The sequence below is a fragment of the Dipteris shenzhenensis genome, chromosome 12 (genome assembly GCF_047967505.1).
Source record: "Dipteris shenzhenensis isolate YYH24624 ecotype China chromosome 12, Dip_SZ_1.0, whole genome shotgun sequence".
In the NCBI taxonomy this organism is placed as follows: domain Eukaryota; kingdom Viridiplantae; phylum Streptophyta; class Polypodiopsida; order Gleicheniales; family Dipteridaceae; genus Dipteris; species Dipteris shenzhenensis.
Genome location: NC_141607.1, coordinates 31,668,972 through 31,692,736, shown reverse-complemented (window position 1 = coordinate 31,692,736; position 23,765 = coordinate 31,668,972). Strand labels below are relative to the sequence as shown.

Below are 23,765 nucleotides of genomic sequence, written 5' to 3'. Positions count from 1 at the left end.
ATTCGGTGGAGGATTTTCAGAGTTATAGACCTATGTGTATTTGATTTCGTCTCTCAATTATGCATTTTTCATTCTAAGGTTTTGAAACCTTAGATTTATGCCACATGGCAGTGGATAAGTGTTGACTCCCATTTCTCACTCATCGGTTGGGATTTTGGAGTTCCGGCAGAAGAGAGATATTTGCATATTTTCTTGTTGAGTTCAATTATGCAATGGCACCCATGTTTTGAGGCATCTCAAGTTCTATTTTCAGTAGCGGTCATTACCGTGGGACTATGATTTCTTGAGCATACCTTATGCAGATCACTCAGGTTACAGAGTTTAAGCAGTGTGCGCTCATTCATGGTGTGCATTAGGTTGCACTGGATGATTTATAGGCCATTTGGATGCATTGCGGTCCTTATTGGATGCGCTGATAGGCCCAAATTGCCTTGTGGGATGCTATTTTTATGGACGCTTTGCACATGGATGCTATTTTATGCTAAGGGACAGCTTTGACACATTGCAGGTGATGCACTGATAGTGCTATGCTCTCATGGATGAGATATTATTAATGCATATGCCAGTGGACGGTGTTTATGCTTGAGTCATTTGGCACTTATTGGCATTTTGGATTGCCATTGTAGTTGGCATTTTCTTTTGGGCCAGATTTGCTCATATGGATGCATAGTATATGCACATGAGTCAGATGCTTTGAGACATGAGTTTTGGTGATATTTCACTCTATTGTGGCATACACATTTGGGTGCACCTGGTATTTGGTGTGATTCTCTCTTGTAGGCACTAGCATTTGGGATTTTTTCTTCATTTGCATCATGGCATCCTCTTCCATGTCTAAAAAGGAGTTTTTAAGCATTAAAAAGTTTAATGGGACAAACTTTTCTTTGTGGAAAGAACAAATAAGGGATGTGCTTATTCAAAAGAAGCAGATTAAACCCTTGGCAGGGATTGAAGCTAAGCCTGCAAATATGTCTGAGGATGATTGGAATGAGTTGGATGCATTAGCAAAATCTACTATTAGACTTCATCTTAAAGAGTCAGTTTATTTCACAGTAGTAAATGAGCAGACTACAAAAGATTTGTGGAAGAAACTGTGTGCCACTTATGAAAAAGAAACTACCTCTAATAAAGTTTACCTCATGAAGAGGTTGTTTGAGCTGCAGATGAAGGAAGGGGTCTCCATTGCTTCTCACTTGAATGAATTCAATATTATTTTCAGCCAGCTTCAGGCTCAAAAGATGAATTTTGATGCAAAGACTAAGGCAATATTTCTCTTATGTTCATTGCTATCCTCATGGGATACCTTCCGTACAGCTGTCAGTAACTCTGTACCTGGTGGAGTACTAAAATTTGATGATGTTGTGGGTAGCTTGTTGGCCGAGGAGATTAGACGGAAGTCTATGGACAGCAACAAGCAGGATGCAGCCTTAAATGTGCAAAGGGGCAGATCACAGTTCAGGGGGAAGTCCCAAGAAAGAGGGAAGTCTCGTAGCCAATCCAGGGCATGGAACATTGAGTGTTACCACTATGGCAAGAAGGGCCATATGAAAAAGGATTGCTACAAGCTGAAAAGAGAGCAAAAGGATAAGAAAAAAAATGCAAATTGGGGTGCAAATCAAAAGGAAGAGAGTCCAAGGGAGGACAAAGGAAAAGTGAAGATCAAGGAGATCAATGCAGTCACACATGATAGTGACAATGACATTCTCTTCATGTCTAGTTTATCTGCAGAGTTACTTACCACTTTAGATGATGCATATTCCCCGGATTGGATTTTGGATTCTGGTGCTTCATTCCATGTTACTCCCCATAGGGAATGGTTCTCCACTTATGACAGTGGAAAGACAGGTTTTGTGCATCTTGGAAATGACTATGCATGTGACATTGTGGGAGTAGGTGACATAAAGTTTTCTTTTGCAAATGGGTCTGCATTTATTTTGAAACATGTGAGACATGTGCCTAAGTTGACCAAGAGTCTTATTTCAGTGGGTCAGCTAGATGATGCTGGTTTTCACACCACTTTTGGCTTTCAGAGTTGGAAAATTCAGAAGGGCTCTATGCTTTTGGCCAGGGGTGCCAAGTGTGGGACTTTGTATCCCTTACATGTATCAGGGGTATTTGATCATGTTGTTGCAATAACCGAGCAGCCAAGCACTTCTTTGTGGCATTGCAGGTTGGGGCACATGAGCCAGAATGGAATGAAACTCTTATGCCGTTTGGGTTATGTACTGCATTTGAGTTTCTCTGATTTTGAATTTTGTGAGCATTGTCTCTATGGGAAGCAGACTAAATCAGCCCATAAAAGGAGGAGAAAGAAAGAGTTTGAAAAGCTTGTTTTGGTGCATTCAGATGTATGTGGTCCCATGCCTACACGGTCATTAGGCGGGGCTCAATACTATGTGACATTCATTGATGATGAAACTAGGAAAGCGTGGGCTTATGCTATAGCTCGGGAAGAGTGATGTGTTCCAGGTATTTCAAAAATGGCTAGCCTTGGTTGAGAATCAGTCAAGTAGAACGCTTAAATGCCTACAGACTGACAATGTTGGAGAGTATCTCTCTCATGACTTTCAGCATTTCTATGATACACGTGGGATTAAGAGGGAGCTCACATCCCCTCATACTCCAGAGCAATATCCAGTTGCAGAAAAGATGAACCATACCATTCAAGGAAGGTTGCAATGCATGCTTTCCAATGCAAGTCTTTCTGGTGGTTTTTGGGCTGAGGCAATGAAGACTGTAGTGCATGTGATCAATAGATCACCTAGTAAGAGTTTGGATGGTGGTATTCCTGAAGAGGTGGCAAGAAGCCCTCTTACTCTCATTTGCATATATTTGGGTGTGAGGCATATGCACATGTGCCAAAAGAGCTTCAAAAGAAGCTAGATCCTAAGTCTAGGAAATGCATCTTTTTGGGTTATGGTGAAAGTGGAGAGATGGGCTATCGTCTCTGGGATCCAGAAGCAAAGAAGATCATACGCAGCCATGATGTAGTCTTCAATGAGAAGAAGATGCATAAGGCACCCATGAGGGATGTGGAAATCAGGAGAATCACTTTCCAAGATGTGATTCCACCTGCATATGTTGATAGACAGCAAGCTGTCCATGCACCAAATGTGCAAGAAATGGTACCACCAAGTACTCCCACAGGTATACAATCAAGGGTAGATGATGGATCATCTATTGGTGGAAATGATGAACCAAATGTGGCTAATATGCAAGTGGGACAGCAAGCTGAAATGCCCTTGAGAAGATCATCTAGAGTGTCTAGACCGCCTAATAGCTTTGTTCCAGGGGTAGACTATGTGATGCTTACTGATTGCGTGGAGCCTTCTTGCTACAGAGAGGCTACGATGTGCGAGGATCAATGCAAGTGGGAGTATGCTATGCAATCAGATATGAGTTCACTTATGAAGAATAAGACTTGGGACTTGGTTTCTTTGCCACATGGAAAGAAAGCATTGCCATGTAAATGGGTCTACAAAATGAAGGTCACATGTGATGATGTGCCTAGGTACAAGGCCCGTTTGGTCGCTAAAGGGTTCAAGCAAGAGAAGGGTGTGGATTTTGATGAGATATTCTCTCCGGTTGTGAAGATGACCACACTTAGATGCATGCTTGGACTAGTGGCATCAAAGGATATGGAGCTTATGCAGATGGATGTCAAGACAGGTTTCTTGCATGGGGATTTGCATGAGGAAATTTACATGGTGCAGCCGGAAGGCTTTGAAGAAAAGGGCAAAGAGCATTTAGTTTGCAAGCTAAAGAAGAGTCTCTATGGTCTTAAGCAAGCACCTAGAGAATGGTATCAGAAGTTTGATGCTTTCATTCGGTCCCAAGGTTTTAGAAGGAGTGAAATTGATCACTGCCTCTACACTAAAAGGGCTAAGGATAATAGCCTAATAATCTTGGCACTATATGTGGATGATATGCTATTGGCTAGCAAGAATACTTATGAGCTAGATGCATTAAAGGCCAAGTTGCATGAGGCCTTTGATATGAAGGATTTGGGACTTGCAGGTCATATTCTTGGTATGTGCATCACATGTGATCGGAGTAGGAAACTCCTTTGGCTTTCACAAAAAGAGTATGTTACAAAAGTATTGCAGCGTTTCAATATGGAGGGGGGAAAGGCAGTGAGTACTCCATTGCCTCCATATGTGAAACTGAGTCATACAGATAGTCCCAAATCAGATGAGGAAAGGGCCATGATGGCCAAGGTTCCTTATGCATCAGCAGTTGGGAGTCTTATGTATGCTATGATAGCTACTAGACCAGACATTGCATTTGCAGTGGGAGTTGTTAGCCGGTATATGGCTAATCTAGGAAAGAGGCATTGGGAGGCAGTTAAGTGCATCATGAGGTACATGAAGGGTAGCAAGGAGATGTGCATCTGCTTTGGTAGAGGAGACATGCGTGTACTTGGGTACATAGATTCAAACTATGCAGGGCATGTGGATAGTAGGAGATCCACTTCTGGTTATGTGTTCACATTTGCAGGTGGTGCAATGTCGTGGATGTCTCGCGCACAGAAGTGTGTTGCTTTGTCTACCACAGAGGCTGAGTATGTTGCAGCCATAGAGGGTTGCAAGGAGGCTATATGGCTTGATCAGCTAGTGGGAGATTTGGGAATTCATACAGGTGTACTGACATTGCATAGTGATTCCATGAGTGCTGTTTAGCTTGCACGGAATCCGATCTTTCATGCAAAGACCAAACACATTGAGGTCAGGTACCATTTCATCAGGGAGGTACTTGAGGACAAGCGCATAGAGCTTGTCAAGGTTCATACAGATGATAACCCTGCAGATATGCTGACGAAGAGTCTACCTAGTTAGCAGTTTGAGTATTCTCATGTATTGATGGGCATTGGATAGTATGCTCCCTAGTTGTTCTCCCTTAAAGGCACATTGTCCTTTAAGTGGGAGGTTGTGGGGGTTAAAGGTCACTGTGCCTTTACCCCAGTTATGTACAATACTCAAACACATATATAAATGAATGAAAAAGAAGATTAGGGTGTTCTGCACCCACCAAAACTTGTGTGGCTCTCTGTTTCTCTCTCTCCCTCTTCCATTCTTGCTTCCGTTGAGAGCACTCTCAGTTATAGGAGAAGGAAGGATCTACTCTCATGTGTCAGAGTTGGATCCTTGTCTACACTTTTATTATGGTTTGGAGTCCTCTATATTGGTAGTTACATTTTGTTTATGATTATGTGCCAAGGGGATAAGAAAAGGAATTGATGAAATGAATTGCTTACCTTAGTTAATAGGGAGTCACTATCTTATTTGAATTAAACTAAGGTGGGTAGTTGACTAAGCATAGATTCTACATGTGCATCAATTCCAACAACGAGTTTCATTGCATATTCAAAGGGTTTTATATCATGGAGGGGATAAAGAGGGGAAACAATGATGGATTTTTTGGATGCTTTTCCATTGGAAGATCATGTTTTGGACATTTTCCCTTGGTGAATGACATAACAATCCAAGGGAAATGAGAGATGGCTATAAAGAAACATCACACTAATAGTAGCAAAGTGTCACATCAATGGTTCTCAAGGGTGGGAAATAACACCCTCAAGTCTAGAGCATGAAGTGTTATTTCCATGGTCCCCCCTATTTCACCTCTTTTCCCCTCCATGACATAAGACCCAATTTGACATAGCAACAAGTAGTAGCATCTTGCATAGTCGAGGTCGATAATGTAGTATCACATGGTTGGTTGTAGTCCCAATGATAGAGTTGTTTCCATAATTGAGCAGATGATGAAGGCAAGTAGTGTGTCACAATGGTGTCTAGCCACAAATAAGCTCTTGCACCTACAAATGACTAGTTGAGTGCGAGTGGGTCTTCAAACACTAATACAAACTTCAAGTGTCACATAATTGTAATGACAGAATCCCAGATGTTAGTCAAAGGGTATATAGGCACCATTAAAGGACTTGTGAGGGTAATACATAGGGACACAAGGCTACATACAAATATGAAGCTGTGTCTAAGCTGACATCTTGCCCAACACCTAAGGACTAGTTATCCAATAAAACAGTGGGGTATACCCCATCCAATATAAAACAAAGGACATAGAAGGTTGCTATAGCTAGAGGAAACTTGGAAGAAGAGAGAGAGAGAGAGAGAGAGAGAGAGAGACTAAAGCTATGGTGAAGCTCTGTCTACTCCAACGTCTTGATTTGTCATTTCTTGTTGAGTGGGATCTCAACATTTGGGCCTCCATTTGCAGAGTTGTCTATCCCATTGGATCTAGGACTTCTTGAAACATCTGCCTACAAAGCTGCTTGGCATTCCTTGAAGAATCGAGGGAGTTGTGATTCTCAATGTTTTTTTGTTGTCTCTTTGCAAGAAATTTCTCAAAGGTTCCAAGACCTTCTCATTGATTGCCACATGGCAAATAAGGCTACCCCTTATGTTTTAATCTACCTAAGGTTCAATTTTACAAGTAAATGCAAGCATTGACTAGCTCTTACTCCATCCTTGGATGAGATTTTGGAGTTCCAGTAGAAGAGAGATATTTGCAGATTGTCTTGATGAGTCCAATTATGGAGTGATGCCCATGTTTTGAGGCATCCCAAGTTCTATTTTCACTAGCGGTCATTATCATGGGGCCATGATTTTTTGGATATACTTTATGCAGATCACTCTGGTTGCAGTCTGAGCCATGTTGTGTGCTCATTTGTGGTTTGCATTGTGTTGCAGTAGATGCTTTACAGGCTATTTGGATGCATTGCGATCCTTGTTGGATGCACTGATAGGCCCAAATTGTCTTGTGGGATGCTTTATTGATGAAAGTTTAGCACACACATGCTATTTTATGCTGAGGGATAGCTTTGACATATTGCATTGGATGCACAGGTTGTGCAATGATCTCTTAGATGAGATTTGGTTGGTGCATATGCTCATGGACAACATTTATGCTTGAGGCATTTTGGCACTTATTGGCATTGGGATTGCCATTGCGGTTGGCATTTTCTTTTGGGCCAGATTTACTCATATGGATGCATAGTATATGGACATGAGTTAGATGCATTTTGGTGCTTTGAGCCTTGAGTTTTGGTGTCACTATCCTTCATTAAGGCAGACATATTTGGGTGCACCTGGTATTTGGTTTGATTTCTTTCTTGTAGTAGGTACTAGCATTTGGGATTTTGTTTCAATTGTTTTCTTAGCTTGTTGGGCGAGGAGATTAGATGGAAGTCTATGGATGGCAACAAGTAAGATGTAGACTTAAATGTGCAAAGTGGCAGATCATAGTTCAGGGGGGAATCCCAAGAAAGAGGGAAGTCTCATAGCAAATCCAGGGCATGGAACATTGAGTGTTACTATTGTGGCAAGAAGGGTCACATGAAAAAGGATTGCTACAAGCTAAAAAGGGAGCAAAAATATAAGAAAAAGAATGGAAATTGGGGTGCAAATAAGAAGGAAGAGAGTCCAAGGGAGGACAAAGGCAAAGTGAAGATCGAGGAGATCAATGCGGTCACTGATAATAGTGACAATGACATTCTCTTCATGTCTAGTCTACTTGCAGACTTGCTTACCACTTCAGATGATGCATATTCCCAATATTGGATTTTGGATTCTGGTGCTTCATTCCATGCTACTCCCCATAGGGAATGGTTCTCCACTTATGACAGTGGAAAGACAGGTCGTGTGCATCTTGGAAATAACTATGCATGTGACATAGTGGGAATAGTTGACATAAGGTTTTATTTTACAAATGGGTCTGCATTTGTTTCGAAAACTATGAGACATGTGCCTAAGCTGACCAAGAGTCTCATTTCAGTGGGTTAGCTAGATGATGCTAGTTTTTAGACCACTTTTGGCATTCAGAGTTGGAAATTTTAGAAGGGCTCTATGGTTTTGGATTGGGGTGCCAAGTGTGGGACTTTGTATCCCTTACATGTATCATGGGTGTCTGATCATGTTGTTGCAATAACCGGGCAGCCAAGTACTTCTTTGTGGCATTACACGTTGGGGCACATGAGCCAGAATGGAATGAAACTCTCATGCTGTTTGGGTTATGTACCACATTTTGAGTTTTTCTGACTTTGAATTTTGTGAGCATTGTCTCTATGGGAAGCAGACAAAATCAGCCCATAAAAGAAGGGGAAAGAAAGAGCTTGAAAGGCTTGATTTGGTGCATTCATATGTTTGTGGTCCATGCCTACATGATCATTAGGCAGGGCTGAATACTATGTGACATTTATTGATGATGCAACTAGGAAAGTGTGGGCTTATGCTATAGCTTGAAAGAGCGATATGTTCCAGGTATTTCAAAAATGGCTGGCTTTGGCTAAAAATTAGTCAGGTAGAATGCTTAAATCCCTATGGACTGACAATGGTGGAGAGTATCTCTCTCATGACTTTCAGCATTTCTATGATACACTTGGGATCAAGAGGGAGCTCACATCTCCTCATACTCTAGAGTAGAATCTAGTTGCGGAATAGATGAACCGCACCATTCAAGAAAGGTTGCAATATATGCTTTCCAAAGCAAGTCTTTCTAGTGGTTTTTGGGCTGAGGCAATGAAGACTACAATGCATGTGATCAAGATCACCTGGTAAGTGTTTGGATGGTGGTATTCCTGAAGAGGCATGGAGTGGCAAGAATCCCTCTTACTCTCATTTGTGTATATTTGGGCATGAGGCATATGTACATGTGCCAAAAGAGCTTCGGAAGAAGCTAGATCCTAAGTCTAGAAAATACTATCTGTGGTGAAAGTGGAGAGATGGGCTATTGTCTCTGGGATCCAGAAGCAAAGAAGATCATATGAAGCCATGATGTGGTCTTCAATGAGAAGAAGATGCATAAGACACCCATGAGGGATGTGGAAATGAGGAGAACCACTTTCCAGGATGTGAACCTGCCCGCATATGTTAATAGACTACAAGCTGTCCATGCACAAAATGTGTAGGATATGGTGCCACCATGTACTCCCACAGGTACACAATCAAGGGCAGATGGTGGATCATCTATTAGTGGAAACGATGAGCCAAATGTGGCTGATATGCAGATGGAACAACAAGCTGAAATTCCTTTGAGAAGATCATCTAGAGTGTCTAGACCACCTCAGAGATTTGTTCCAGGGGCAGACTATGTGATGCTTATACTGATTGCAGGGAGCCTTCTTGCTATAGAGAGGCTATGATTCATGAGGATCAGTGCAAGTGGGAGTATGCTATGCAATCAAAGATGAATTCACTCATGAAGAATAAGACTGAGGACTTGGTTTCTTTGCCACATGGAAAGAAAGCATTGCCATGTAAATGGGTCTACAAGATGAAGGTAACAGGTGATAATGTGCCTAAGTACAAGGCCCGTTTGGTTTGCTAAAGGGTTCAAGCAAGAGAAGGGTGTGGACTTTGATGAGATCTTGTCTTCGGTTGTGAAGATGACCACACTTAGATGTGTACTTGGACTTGTGACAGCAGAAGATATGGAGCTTATGCAGATGGATGTCAAGACAGCTTTGTTACATGGGGATTTGCATGAGGACATGTACATGGTATAGCCGGAAGGCTTTGAAGAAAAGGGCAAAGAGAATTTGGTTTGCAAGTTGAAAAAGAGTCTCTATGGCCTTAAGCAAGCACCTAGAGAATGGTATTAGAAGTTTGATGCTTTCATTCGGTCCCAGGGTGTCAGAAGAAGTGAGATTGATCACTGCCTCTACAGTAAAAGGGCTAAGGATAATATCCTTATACTCCTTGCACTTTATGTGGATGATATACTATTCGCTAACAAGAATACTTATGAGCTAGATGCATTAAAGGCCAAGTTTTATGAGGCCTTTGACATGAAGGATTTGGGACCTACAGGTCATATTTTTGGTATGTGCATCACGCATGACCGGAGTAGGAAACTCCTTCGGCTTTCACAGAAGATGTAACAAAAGTGTTGCAGTGTTTCAATATGGAGGGGGGAAGAAAGTAAGTTCTCCATTGCCTCCATATGTGAAACTAAATCACGCAGATAGTACCAAATCACATGAGCAGAGAGCCATGATGGCCAACATTCCTTATGCATCAGCGGTTAGGAGTCTTATGTATGCTATGATAGCTACTAGACTAGACATTTCATTTGAAGTGGGAGTTGTTAGCCGGTATATGGCTAATCTAGGAGGAAAGAGGCATTGGGATGTAGTTAAGTGCATCATGAGCTACATGAAGGGTACTAAGGATATGTGTACCTTCTTTGGCAGAGGAGAGATGCATGTACTTGGGTACACAGATTCAGACTATGCAAGGCATGTGGATAGGAGGAGATCCACTTCTGGTTATGCGTTCACCATTGCAGGTGGTGCAGTGTCGTGGATGTCTCGCGCACAAAAGTGTGTTGATTTGTCTACCATAGAGGCCAAGTATGCTGCAACCATAGAGGGTTGCAAGGAGGCTATATGGCTTGATCGGCTAGTGGGAGATTTGGGGATTCATACAGGTGTACCAACATTGCATAGTGATTCCGTGAGTGCTATTCAGCTTAGCATGAAATCCGGTCTTTTATTCAAAAAACAAACACATTGAGGTCAAGTACCATTTCATCAGGGAGGTACTTGAGGACAAGTGCATAGAGCTTGTCAAGGATGATAACCCTGTAGATATGTTGACGAAGAGGCTACCTAGTCATAGCTATTTGAGTATTGTCATGTATTGATGGGCATTGGATAGTATGTCCATTGCTTGCTCTCTCTTAAAGGCACATTGGCCTTTAAGTGGGAGGTTATGGGGGTTAAAGCCAACTGTACCTTAACTCTAGTTATGTACAATATGCAAACACATCTATATATGGATGACATAGAAGATTAGGGTGCTCTGCACCCACCAAAACTTGTGTGGCTCTCTCTTTTGGCTCTTCCTTTCTCTCACCCTCTTCTATTTCCCTTTCGTTGTTGAGATCTCTCACTCTTAGCTAGTCGTATAGATGTTCTATTGCTAGCCTCGATAATCTCTCTAGATCAAGCCCAAACCTTGTAAAGATAAGTGACTTCTGGAAGATGTCATTAATATGCAATGGTGTCACGGTGGCGAAGTCTACTTGTATGATCTGGTGGGGGATTTAAGGGCTTTCTCCAAATAATATTAGATCCCGTAATCACGTGTAGCCTCTCGGAACATGACCACCTAGTCGATGATAGGTCACTCCCCTAGAAGGGTGCTGCATACATGGCTGTTAGTCTCACCAATGTATCAAGTAGCCATCCCTTCATCCAAGAGAGAGAGAGAGAGAGAGAGAGAGAGAGAGAATATAGAGAAAGAAAGAAAGTTTATTGAAGTCTTCAAAAGACCAATGGGTCTATGAGACTATGAGAAACCTAATACAAGCAAGCTAAAAGGGTGGAGCTACTATCGAGCATCCACAGCCATGGAGACAATAAAAGATGCTATATAGTCATATTAGAGTAATAGTCATCTCCATCGTCACTATCATCCTAATCATCATTAGATAATCTGTCATCTGAATATAAAGTGAAATATGCTCTAGTGTCACAACTGTGCTCCACTCTATCTCCCCTCGTTAAGGATGGGGGAGCGAGAGCATAAAACTAGAGATAGAATGTTGTCGCTTGCTTGTGGGTGTAGTCCTACATTGTCTCCTAATCATAGCTCTATGTCTAACAAGGGCAATTGTGACCCTTGTCAGCCATGCTCCCACTCTAAGGGAATGTCACCAAGCAGAATCTTTGCGTCAACCTCTGCCTGAGCTGTCGTGTCACTGGTTTTGGATCCCGATCACGTCTAGAGCCTATAGAGTGGGAGCTTGTATGGCCCGATTGGAAGAACTACATGATCATGCTTTGAGAAGAGGCTACCAGGGTATGCTCCTCATGTCTTTATGATTGAAGGAGGCACTCACGATGTATGGCCACTTCATGAATGAACGCGGCCAAGGATCTCTGATTTGGGAAATAAAAGCATCCCCGGATCTCATAGTACATTGGGCATTCAAAAATGAAATGCTCCTCAAACTCAATCCCATTTAAACCACATAAGGTCCATATATGTCTCTCCCTGGGTAAACCCCTCTCAATACGGAGTTTATGTGAAGAGACCCAAAACTGCCCAACAGAGATTCTCAGCGAATGGAGTAAATGAATCCACGTATATCTCAGTGGGTCAATAAACCCCTCATCTGAGATATGTAGGCAATGATATTTGTAGAATATGAGCTTCACTAGGAGCTCGCTCGGTTCCAACCAGGTTCAGAATGTGTGTAGATGTAGAAGATGAAATTTGTAGAAGATGAGCTTCACAAGGAGCTCACTTGGTTCCAACCAGGTTCAGAATGTGTGTAGCTATAGAAGATCCTCACGTATAACCTCATGATATCATAGTGGGGAGAATGGCACCTCAATGATATACTAGAAGGGGGAAAGCCTATCCATTAGGAGCCCCAGTTGCTCAAACCACCTCACTGTGTGTGCAAACTAGCACCTCTAGTGACCTGCATCTGATCGAGCAGTAGAAGAGGACAATGCTAGCCACAACAATCTACTACATCCGAAGGTACATCTCACTCTCTCTCTCTCTCTCTCTCTCTCTCTCTCTCTCTCTCTCTCTCTCTATTCCTTCCTCTCTTACAATGTCCATGGATCTCTATGTTGTATCATGTTCCATCTGAGAGGTGGAAGCTTTCTACTATTCCTTCTTAGAAGTGGAAGCTTCTGCATCAGAGGGATGTGCAACATATATTGACTTATCTGCATCTCTCAATGTAACTAGCATCATCAATAGAAAGTCTTCCATTGTCTAGCCATCTATACCCAGAATTTTAAGACCTTGGAAATTTGTGTCAACATCGATCCCAGATAGGACCCCCAATGCTTCATCCTCCCACAAGCCAAAAAGTACCTTGATGTAATGGAGGAACACATACTCTTCTCCATCAACAAGGAGGAACACATACTCTTCTCCATCAACAAGGAGGGGGGGACATTGACCATATGTCAAATGCTGGGTCAATGGTGTCCGATGCAGATGCTTGCTCTGTGTTGGCACAGGGCTGTTGGAGTAGGTCGGTCCAATGTTTCATTAGCTTCCATATCCTCCCTTTCTTGGTAAAGATTCTCTTCCACATACAGGTCAGATTCTGGTCTAGGGATGAGGATATCAGTAGATTTGGTAGGGGAATGCTTGACGCGATGAGGCTTCCTCCTCTGAATTTCCTTCCTCGAAGAGAAACATGAATGTCATCTCCCAGGAAAGGAACCTATTTCCTATATTTCCCATGATCCCCAATTCTAGGAGGTCATTGGCATCTACCTCCCTAAACCCATCCTCTACAAGATTATCACAAAAATGGGCCAAGCACAAAGTTGGGTTTCGCCATGAATAGATAGATGATGTAATCTACCGTTACCCATCTTTTCTAAGACTCATCAAGCTGATATGCAAAATCAGTGAAATTCTCTTGCATGTATTTGATGAAATCTTTGAAGTCATCCTTGGCTTGCATATATGTGCCTAGGACATCTAAGGTCCTGTCAAACACCAAAAAGAGCTCTTCCTCATTATCTACAAATGTACTTCACAAGATGAAGTCACGAAACACAGCTCTTACTAAACCCCTGGAAATAGAGACTGAGGGAGCAAGATAGTTTTGAAAGTGGGAGTTTCTATGGCTCCCTAAAAGTGAAAGTGAGAATTGAATGTAGAAATGCTCTTAAACCCTAAAAGTTAAAACCCTAAATCATAAAATCCCCAATTTTTTGGGGAAAGTTTTGACATCAAAAAATAGGGAAGAATCACATTTTCAATGTCCTTCATTTCTTGAAAAAGAACCAGAAATGGCAAATAATTTAAAGTTGCACAAGCCAAACATATTGTATACTATCTTCAAAGTTGCAGGAGGAATGAAATTGGCACTATGCATGCACTTCTCCACACATCGGCCTATCTTTTCACCCTTTAACATAAAGTAGAAGGACTCTGACATGCCATCCTCCATGACCAATAGGTGTTCTTGCAAATCCCTTAGAGTCCATTTCAATGTGACAGTCACATTCTTGACATCTCTCTGATCAACCTCAATTGCCAAACTGACCCCTATATTGTCTTAATTGTTAGAGTCAAGGGGGAGTCACTGGCCATTTGTTTTCTTCCAGTACATGTACTGAAAAGCTAAATACACCATTTGGCATGATTTATGGTATATAATAAGCACATTGTCCTCACATGTGTGATATTGAAACATATCACTCTTTTATCCAACTTGATCTGGTTCCCTAATTTGTCCCAAGTAAATCTTCAAGGTCATTTTCATCTACATGCTTGCAAGGCCACATAGTTTTGGTTCTATGCATATGTATATGTATGCTTGCAAGGCCTAGTTTTGGTTCTATGCATATGTATATTCTAAAAACAAGAAACAAAAATGTGCAGAGGGACAAACTAAGACAACCTTTCCCATTTGGATCCAAATGTGAACTTCATGGCCCTGCCCACATCCTTTGCAATCTTGTCCTAGTACGATTGTAATGTCCTCAAGTCCACCATGCTCCAATGCATTCCCAATGCATTTCTTGGAGTTGTGGTAGTGCAATGCTTTGCAAATGGCCATAGCTTGATGATGTCCTTGGAGTGATCTATCTACATTAATACACATTCTTCTTTCACAAGGATGTTGACTTCTCCCTAGCTTGCATTTGCTTACCTAAATCCTCATGAATCACAATGAACTTACCAATGAATGACTCGAGACTAGTTCCCACTCCTTGAAGTCCAAATGGAATACATGTACCATTAATAAGAGCTCTTATAAAACCAACATGAACTTTCCAAATGGGCTCATTACACTTATAGGTGAAAAAGGTACATAGATAAAAAGACTTATAGTGTGATGGTATCCTAGATTGGTTGAATGATGGAGAAAGTCACATGTCTTTTCCCATGTAGACATGTTGCACCTTTGCAAGCCATCCTTTCTTCCCAAACTTGAACTAAGTTCAAGATGTAGTCCTTCTGCTCATGCAAGATATCACTGCTCTACTTTTGGGAAACTTATGTGAACCTTTGGCCGATCCTTTCATGATCCACTCATGGTCATTCAAGTTGTAGGCACAAGGGATCCACTCATCCAATGCATTTTCGGTGTTGTGGGACACACAAAATGTCACAATATTGCATGATCTTGTAGCCCTTTTTCCTCGCAATGCTTGCAGCAATCACAATAACACAAGAATGGGACTCCTACATAGGGTGGTGTAGCTCAGAGGGAGATAGTAGCTCCAATACACATTTATTTATTTATTTATATATAGAGAGACAGAGGGAGGGAGGAAGGGGTAGAAAATAGGAGCAGTAGCAGCCAAAATGACAGAGAGAGAGATCCGAGAGAACCAAGAGTAGCAAACGGACTCAGGTTGGAGAAGTTGAATAGTGGGAAAGGTCGAGCAACCGGAAAGTTGAGAGTATGAAAAGGAAGGAGCGATCAAAGTCGTACGAAAGGATGTTAAGAGCTTGAGTGAGAGAGGAGGCAAGAGGGAAGTAGGCAATGAAGAAGTAGAGACGAGGGAAGGCAGAAGGAGTGGTCCAAGAAAGACGGTGAAGATAAGAAGTGGAGTAACAACACACCAAGAACAGTGGCAGTGGAGAAAACGTGATAGGTGGCAAGCGATGGAGCAAATAGTTAGATGGAGATAGGGTTAGATAAAAGGGGTTAGGTAAGTACAAGGTTAGTTAATAAAAGGGGTTCGGGAACTAGGCACACCCATTAGCAGAATTACAAGAAAAATAAACAGTTTACAATTGTAGCTTGTCTCAGGTTAGAATAAAATTATAACCATTAACTCAATTTAGAAAATCCACAACTAAAAAAGAAGAAACTAAAAGGTCACGAGGACAATATTTAAGTGTGTAAAGAAAAAACGAGATTAAGAAGAACAAAATAGAATTAGTGCAAGGAAAAAATGAGATCAAATGGAATTAATTGTGAGTAAGTAGGAGAGAAGGAAGGAGTCTCACTTGTAGCTTTCTCACATACACAATGGGGGAATATACACAAAGGTGGAGGTTGAAAACAGTTTTCCTCTTCTTAGTTGTGAAAGCCAAAAGAACTCTAAGTACAAAAGAATAGGTGAACCCTATATATGGGTCTCAAACCAAACTCAGCTAACTAAGGTGGCATACTAACTGACCCCTAACTAGAGTACATAAAGATAGCTGTCATCTAGCTATTATTCATGGGTGGTGTACCAACCGCATCTGCAGCTAACATGCACAACGGTCACCCTGGAATATCACGAGTGGAGCTGAGCTCCTTACCATGAACCGAGCTCTGATACCATGTGAAGAGAGTGGGAGAGAAGGAAGGAGTCTCACTTGCAGCTTTCTCACAAACACAATGGGGGAATATACACAAAGATGGAGGCTGAAAACAGTTTTCCTCTTCTTAGTTGTGAAAGCCAAAAGAACTCTAAGTACAAAAGAATAGATGAACCCTATATGTGGATCTCAAACCAAACTCAGCTAACTAAGGTGGCATATTAATTGAGCCACTAACTAGAGTACATAAAGATAGCTGTCATCCAGCTATTATTCATGGGTGGTGTACCAACCGCATCTGCAGCTAACAAGTCGATGACATAAATGCACAACGGTCACCCTGGCATATTACGAGTGGAGCTTGATATCTCAACGGAAAGGGTTAGATCCCCTAACCCTAACCCTAAAAGGCTTTGTATATATTCTGTTTTTTCAACTAAATCTAGTGTACAGTTAGTCATTTGTGGTGTGCTCTCTAGTTGTGCCCTCTCGCCTCATCTCCACTCATCTCCACTCTTCTCCTCTCCCCTCTTCATATTTTGTCATGGTATCAGAGCCCCCTTGCCTTCCGCTGAGGCATTGCGATTTTTGAGAGAGAGAGAGAGAGAGAGTGGCATGGATGATTATTATTTTATTTGGTAAACAGGTAACAGATGCTCTTGAAGCTTCTGGACTTGAATCATCAAATTTGATTTTGAAGCTGCTAGATTTGAATCATCAAATTTGATAATTGGTGTTGATTTTACCAAGAGTAATGAATGGACAGGTTAATTTCTTGAGTCCAGTTTGATATTCATGAAAGTGTGGATTTCTATGCTCTATTTCAGGCTCTATTTCAGACGTAGTGACTAAAGACTAAAATCCCCCAATATCTGAACTACAGCTGGGTGAATTGCTTGCACCTCTAGAATGTACATTGTTCAAGTTGATCAGTTCTCTTGTGCTTGTAGGAAAACATTCTTCTGATGGACTTAAGACATGTTTTTGAAGAAATCATTTCTCTTGTGCTTGCAAGAAAACATTCTTTTGATGGACTCAGTCTTCATACAATCTCCCCCAATGTACTGAATCCTTATGAGCAGGCCATCTCAATTATTGGAAAAACTCTAGCCAGATTTGATGAAGATAACTTAATTCCTTGTTATGGCTTTGGAGACGGTTTGTTGACTTGCCCTTTCATCGTCTATTAATTTGGCCAAATTTCCTTTATACTTATCAAGGATGGATGCTGGCAATTAGAATGCAACAATTAGGCTTCAAGTTGACATTGTCCTTTTAGAGACACATGATGTATCCTGTTCTATTTTTGTTTGGACACAGTGACCACACATGATCAAAAGGTGTTCAATTTGGATCCCAGTGGTCGACCTTATGTTGGCATTGAAGGGGTTTTACAGCGTTACAAAGAGAGACTTCCACGGCTTATCCTTTCTGGTATCCAGAAGTTAGCCTTGATTCATCACATATTTCCAAGTTTGTGTGTTCCAGTGTTAAAGTATTATTAATATTACATCAAAGCAAGCAACTATACTAATTACGTCTTTTGGCAACCTCACTTTCAAAGAGAAATCATTTTGCCTCACTCAGAACACTTATGTAATGGATTTCCAGGCCCAACCTCATTTGCTCCAATCATAAATGCTGCAATAGAGGATGTCAAGAAAAATGGAGGCCAGTATCACATCCTTTTAATTTTAGCAGATGGGCAGGTATTAGAATTGATTGATTGCAATGCTGTAGATTTCCACATGATGCAGCTGTCTGTAATTAGCATAAAATTGTATCAGTGGATTTTGGAATTGATACATTGTAGGGCTTTTGATTTGCATATACTGCAGCTATCTGAATATGTATATTTTAGATTGACAAGATTTGCTGAGCTTTGGGATGTGATAGGTCACTGGAAATATGAATGGTGGAAGGCTGACCATCCAAGAGAAGGCAACGATGGATGCTATTGTCAATGCAAGGTATAATAAGAATAACCTTAATTTTGAGTAAAACACAAGGTAAAGTATGCACATTATCATTAAGCGAGCTTCTTGTTATAATGGTTGTAGTAATTACCCATTGTCGATCATGCTGGTGGGAATTGGTGATGGTGGGCCTTAGGACCTGATGAAACGGTTTGATGATGCTATTCCAACTTGCAAGTTTGACAATTTTCAGGTGTCGTTTTTACCTCTATGAAAGCTGCTTGTTGCTTTTAATAGTTCTCACATGCCGGTGTTGTGTGCACTTAACAAATATATTTCATGCAGTTTGTGAACTTCATAGAAATTATGTCCCAGTGCTCAACACCAGAACATAAAGAAGCACAATTTTTAGTGGCTGCACTTATGGAGATACCCAAGCAGTATATGGCAACCAAGCATCTGCTTGGTCAAAGGTCACAACTCGATGTTCTCATTTGATTTGAATCTCACAATCATTGACTATGATTATTTCCTGTGGAAAACGTTTGCATATCTGATGTCTTTTTTTAGGTCTCACTTTTTCATATTTGTTCAAGGTGGGTACTATTTACATTCGTGTTTTTTTTTGCAGTTGCAAATAGCAGCACATCGATAAATGTACATGCAATATGTGGTATTAAAGCCCCTACTTGCACCTACCTCATTTATAGTGTTGCCCATTTTGTAGCTTGAGAGGAGAGCTATTATTTTGTTGTTTGTGTCTCCTTGATTTGATCTCTTAATCTCAATATATTTCAACTTGAGCCTCTAACTCCTTATGTTCCCTATCCCACCGGTTTTTACCAGCTTTATTTCTAATTAAATTTTGGCATCCCTTTTCTAGTTTTTTTAAAGAACATGGATGTCCCTTCCTTTTCCATTTGTTGTTGAGGTGCCCAAGAAGAAATGGTTGTATAAAGATTTTGAAGACTCTTGGAAGCCTCTTGGGACATAGGAGTCGCACAAAGTCCATAGCTTGCACAATAATCATTAGCCTTGAGCTCCCACTTGTCAATGGGATCCTCACATTCATGGGGTCCCCCACAATCCTTTGTTTGTAGGCCCCAAGGTCTTTCTGTGGGCCAAGAGCCTAGAGAAGGGCATGTTGCAAGACTCAAGCATAGAGCACATGATTGCATGTCAACCACATCTATTTGAATTAATTTTGTGGCCCATAATTCCCATGAAAACAAATGAGAAACTCTATCCATGGTGTAATTTATTTATTATGTCCATTCATTCTTAAGTTCGCACATGGTTTTTCCATGCATGGCAATCTTTCATATGCTTCTACATCTATTTGATAGCACAAATTTGTATTGACATTGACATCTATTCTTCCCATGAGTGCATGAGGTGCCCCCACATGCAAGTAGCTTGCACAAGTTAGGATTACATGTGTGAAACTAAATGCTAAGGGAGCATGAGGAAAAATCCATCAACATTACACTCAAGCCAACAACATTTTCAAGGCCTTCAACAGCTGTACTTCCAAAAGGATGTTTGTGAATCATGTTGTAACACCACCAATATTCTCCCAATTCATGATTTGGGAGCACTGACATACGCCATATCATACATTCAGACATTTGGGGTTATGCCTAAAGCTTAAACAATGTCTTGTATTTCATCACCTTCACTAATGGTTACGCCAAAATACTTGGATCTATTTTCTAAAGAAGAACTGAGATTCTATCACTACATTGAAAATATTTGGTTAAAAAACTAAGAAGCACATAAAGATATTTCCATGTGACAATGAAGGAGAGTATAAGCCAGAAGAGTTCAATCAATGTTGTTCACACACAAAGAGAGAGTTTACATGCATGTACGCTCAAAAAATGTTCAATCCATGGTAGAGTAAAGGCAACAAAGAAAAGTTCCATGATGCAACAACCATAATGGTCATCACTAATATACAATAGAGTACCACTGCCAATATGGAAAAAAACTTCTTGTGATCGGAAAAAAATGGACCTGTAAAAGTAATTTTGCATTCAAGTTCAAAGAAATTGAATTAGAAGAACTAACATCATTCCAAGAAGCAATGTAAGTTTCAAAATGGCAACAAGCAATGGATGAAGAGTACAATGCTCTTATCAAGAATCATAAGTGGAATTTGGCAAATTTGCATAAATAGAAAAAACCCATAGGCTATAAATGCAGTTTCAAAGTCAAGATCAATTCAAATGGAGGAATTGATAAGTACAATGCTAGATTAGTTGCCAAAGGATATGCCTAGAATATGGAATAGGTTATGAAGAGGTCATTTGCACTAGCTACAAAGATGACAACAGTTAGAACAATCATTGCTCATGCTTCACATTTTGATAGGCCTATCCATCAGATGGAGAATACTTCCTTAAAGGATAGTTGGATGAGGGAACCTATATGATAACCTACAAGGTATGTTCTCAAAGAAATGAGAAAAAAAATGTGCAAGTTGGAGAATCACTTTATGGTTTGAAACAAGCATCACATTGGGATGCAATAATTCATATCATTTCTTGTTTTAGGATTTGAACCATCAGACTCGATCTGTCAATTTATGTTAAAAAGGTTGTCAAGATATTATTCTTGTAGTTCTTTATGTTGACCCATGGATCATCACAAATTTTAGTTTGTATACCTCATTTCATAGTTCAAAGGTCAGCTCACATCAAAGTGACATGAGGGATATGGAGAACAACTTGGAATAGAAATATAAAGAAATGATATAGATATTGTATTCACACAGGTTAAATACATTCGAAAAGTTTTTAAGGAGATTCAACTCTGCAAACCACTTTCACCTCCTATGGAATGCAACGTCAAATTGTTAGCTCATGACAATTGTCTTACTATAGATGCTCATCAATATAGACAACTTAATGAAAGCTTGATCTATTTGACTATCACAAGGGTAGACATCTCTTACTCAATTGGCGTTCGTAGTCGGATTCACATCAATAAAATAGAACCTAGATAAACAAGATTCAATTTAAAGCTACACTACGTACTCAATGTTCTTATGCATCTCCTATGTTAAGTGTAGGATATGAGCATGCATAGCCTAGACCTGAATATATTGGATTTTTCCATCTTAATTTTTCAAGGCTAAAGCATCTTATTATAATGGAAATAATTACATGAGTAATGATAAAAACAAAAAGAAATACTAATTCTAGCATGTCCAACAACCAATCTAATGTGAGAGAATGTTTTAAAGAATGTTTAATAATTAGGAGAATGGTTAACGATTTACAAGATATTTTCATAGATCTTCTTGGACACTTATGATGATGCAAGTTGTAAATGTGCATGTTAATGTGTTCCAAAAAGATTGTTCTTCTTGTAGCTAAATGGTCCTCTGATATTTGAAAGATACATGTGGGATTACAGATTGCTTCATGACAAATATACATCTTTTAACTTTCATAGATACACTGATGTCAACTGAATAGAATTGAAATGACAAAAGATATTTGAGGGGATATAACTTAAATATTGGATCACTTGCTTTGTCTTGGTAATGCAAGAAATAAACAACAGTGGCCTTATCATCAACAAATAAAATATAGCAGATTTAGATGACTACGATCAAATATTAAAATCCTTTCAAGACAACCTAGTATGCTCTAAAATGATAAGATAAGAAGCATTTAGCTAGTAGACAACTCAATGTTTCATGCTAGAGCAAAGCATGATGAAGTGCATTACCACTTCATCTGAGAAAATTCCTTAGTTAAGAAATAGACCTTGTTTACTATCCAACATAAGAACAAGAAGTAGATGCCTTTACAAAGTCACTTTCCCTCTACAAGTCTCATACTTTTGACAATAGCTTGGTTTTGGTCAGCTACAAATTATGAGAAGGAATTGAAGGTTTAAGTTTTACTCCATGTACATGATGTACTTAATACAAGCTTTTGTTGCAAAGTCACTGTGATCAGGCACATACTATTCCGATATTTTTTAGTTTTTCCTTTTTCAATTTTGATTGCTATCATATGCACTAGCAAATCCAAAAAGATATCTTGTACATGCACCCTCTATTTATCATGGGAGATTCACAAGGGGAAACTTATGATATCACATGAGTGTACAATAGGGGGGGTTTTATGAGATGAGGCATAAGCTTATACATTAGGGGTGGAGGCCTTGAAATTTCAGAGGGAAAGAGGGAGGGGTGTAGGGAAATACAAGTTTTTACCCCTTAAACATAAAAATTACACACACATACACATTTGACTAGTGACAATTGGCTAGTGACAATTGGTCATGTACCAAGTGTGCATGAACTAAGGCCGAGCTATGGCTAGTTTAAGGCCATGGTAGGGAAACAAATGAATATTACCCATTAGTGAATATTTGAAGATGGTCTAATCTATATCATCTAAATTTTCTTATGGTCTATTCTAAGTAATTGAGAAAGAACATAGATATAATGCGCTTTTGGTTGTATACTTATAAGGTTAAATAGGGGTGTTTAATTATGCTACATGGACCATATACCATATATAGGGCGTTTCCTTGAAGTTTATTCACGTAGGTGATGTTGCCCTTGTACTAAGAGTGAATCCCCCAAGCTATTTATCTAATGCAGTTTAAGAGGGGGTAGACTATTTTAGAGAGGATTATAAAGGAAGTAGAGAGAAATCCTAATCCTTATCCTAGCCCTTAGGCATGAAGTTGTATATCTTCATCTTCTTTCTCATTATAATTTATTGTAGAATTAGTATGTGTACAGGCTCCCCTTCTCTCGCTCTCTCCCACACTCTCTACTAAGTCTTGGGTTGATGGCCTTTGTTGATGGCTCCCCCAATACTAAGATGTGTGGACCATGATCTCTCATTTTGCGAGAGTATAAAGTAGAATGTCCATCATATATTCATCGAATATGTTGTTAACTTTAATAACCTGGATGACCAAGTTCTTGTTGTAACTCGTCATTTTCGTGGCTAGCCTAGATGGGCATTGGTGCTATGTTTGAATGACTTACTTTGAATTGGTTGAAGTGGTCCTCTAGTATTGCTCCCAAGATTGGGCATATATGTCTTTCTTATTCTACTTTCATAGACCTCTTTGAGATTCCTTTGTGCCTATTCTTTGGTAAGAAATGGGGAGCTCCTTTCCATTGGGGCCATCTTTTGGATCTCTTATTTTCTATGATAGACAACCGTTTACTCCTACGCACCTTATTGAAAGACTTTTGAGTCTTTCAACTCATCGACAATTGCTATATTTATTGTCTTGGGTGTTCTTTTGTGACCACATCATAGATGATGGAAGCCTATTGATGTTATCTTAGTCTACCTTGATGATTTTGTCTATGTTGCTAGAATCGCTTTGGACGTGGTGGTCTCAACAAATGACAAGCTTGTGTTTGTCCATGAAGTTTGACTTTGGTAACAATCAAAACATAGGACTTGCTTTGCTTGAATGTTCACTCATGAAGGGGTTCAATTGCATGTGAGGAGCCAAGCGCAATATTTCCCCATTGTGGTGATGGTTGTGGATTTATCTTCTTGCTCATTGGTGGATTTAGGTTATTAGCTAGGGACTT

At 40.2% G+C, this 23,765-nt stretch overlaps 1 pseudogene across 1 annotated transcript; it reads left to right on the top strand.

The window, feature by feature from the left end:
* Positions 1-17,019: 17,019 nt before the first annotated feature.
* Positions 17,020-18,679, top strand: LOC147896094 (E3 ubiquitin-protein ligase RGLG5-like; annotated as a pseudogene). The gene is made up of 7 exons (XR_015541859.1): positions 17,020-17,031; positions 17,216-17,423; positions 17,586-17,699; positions 17,877-17,974; positions 18,162-18,235; positions 18,326-18,434; positions 18,527-18,679. The product of XR_015541859.1 is annotated as an E3 ubiquitin-protein ligase RGLG5-like (transcript).
* The last annotated feature ends 5,086 nt before the right edge of the window (positions 18,680-23,765 follow it).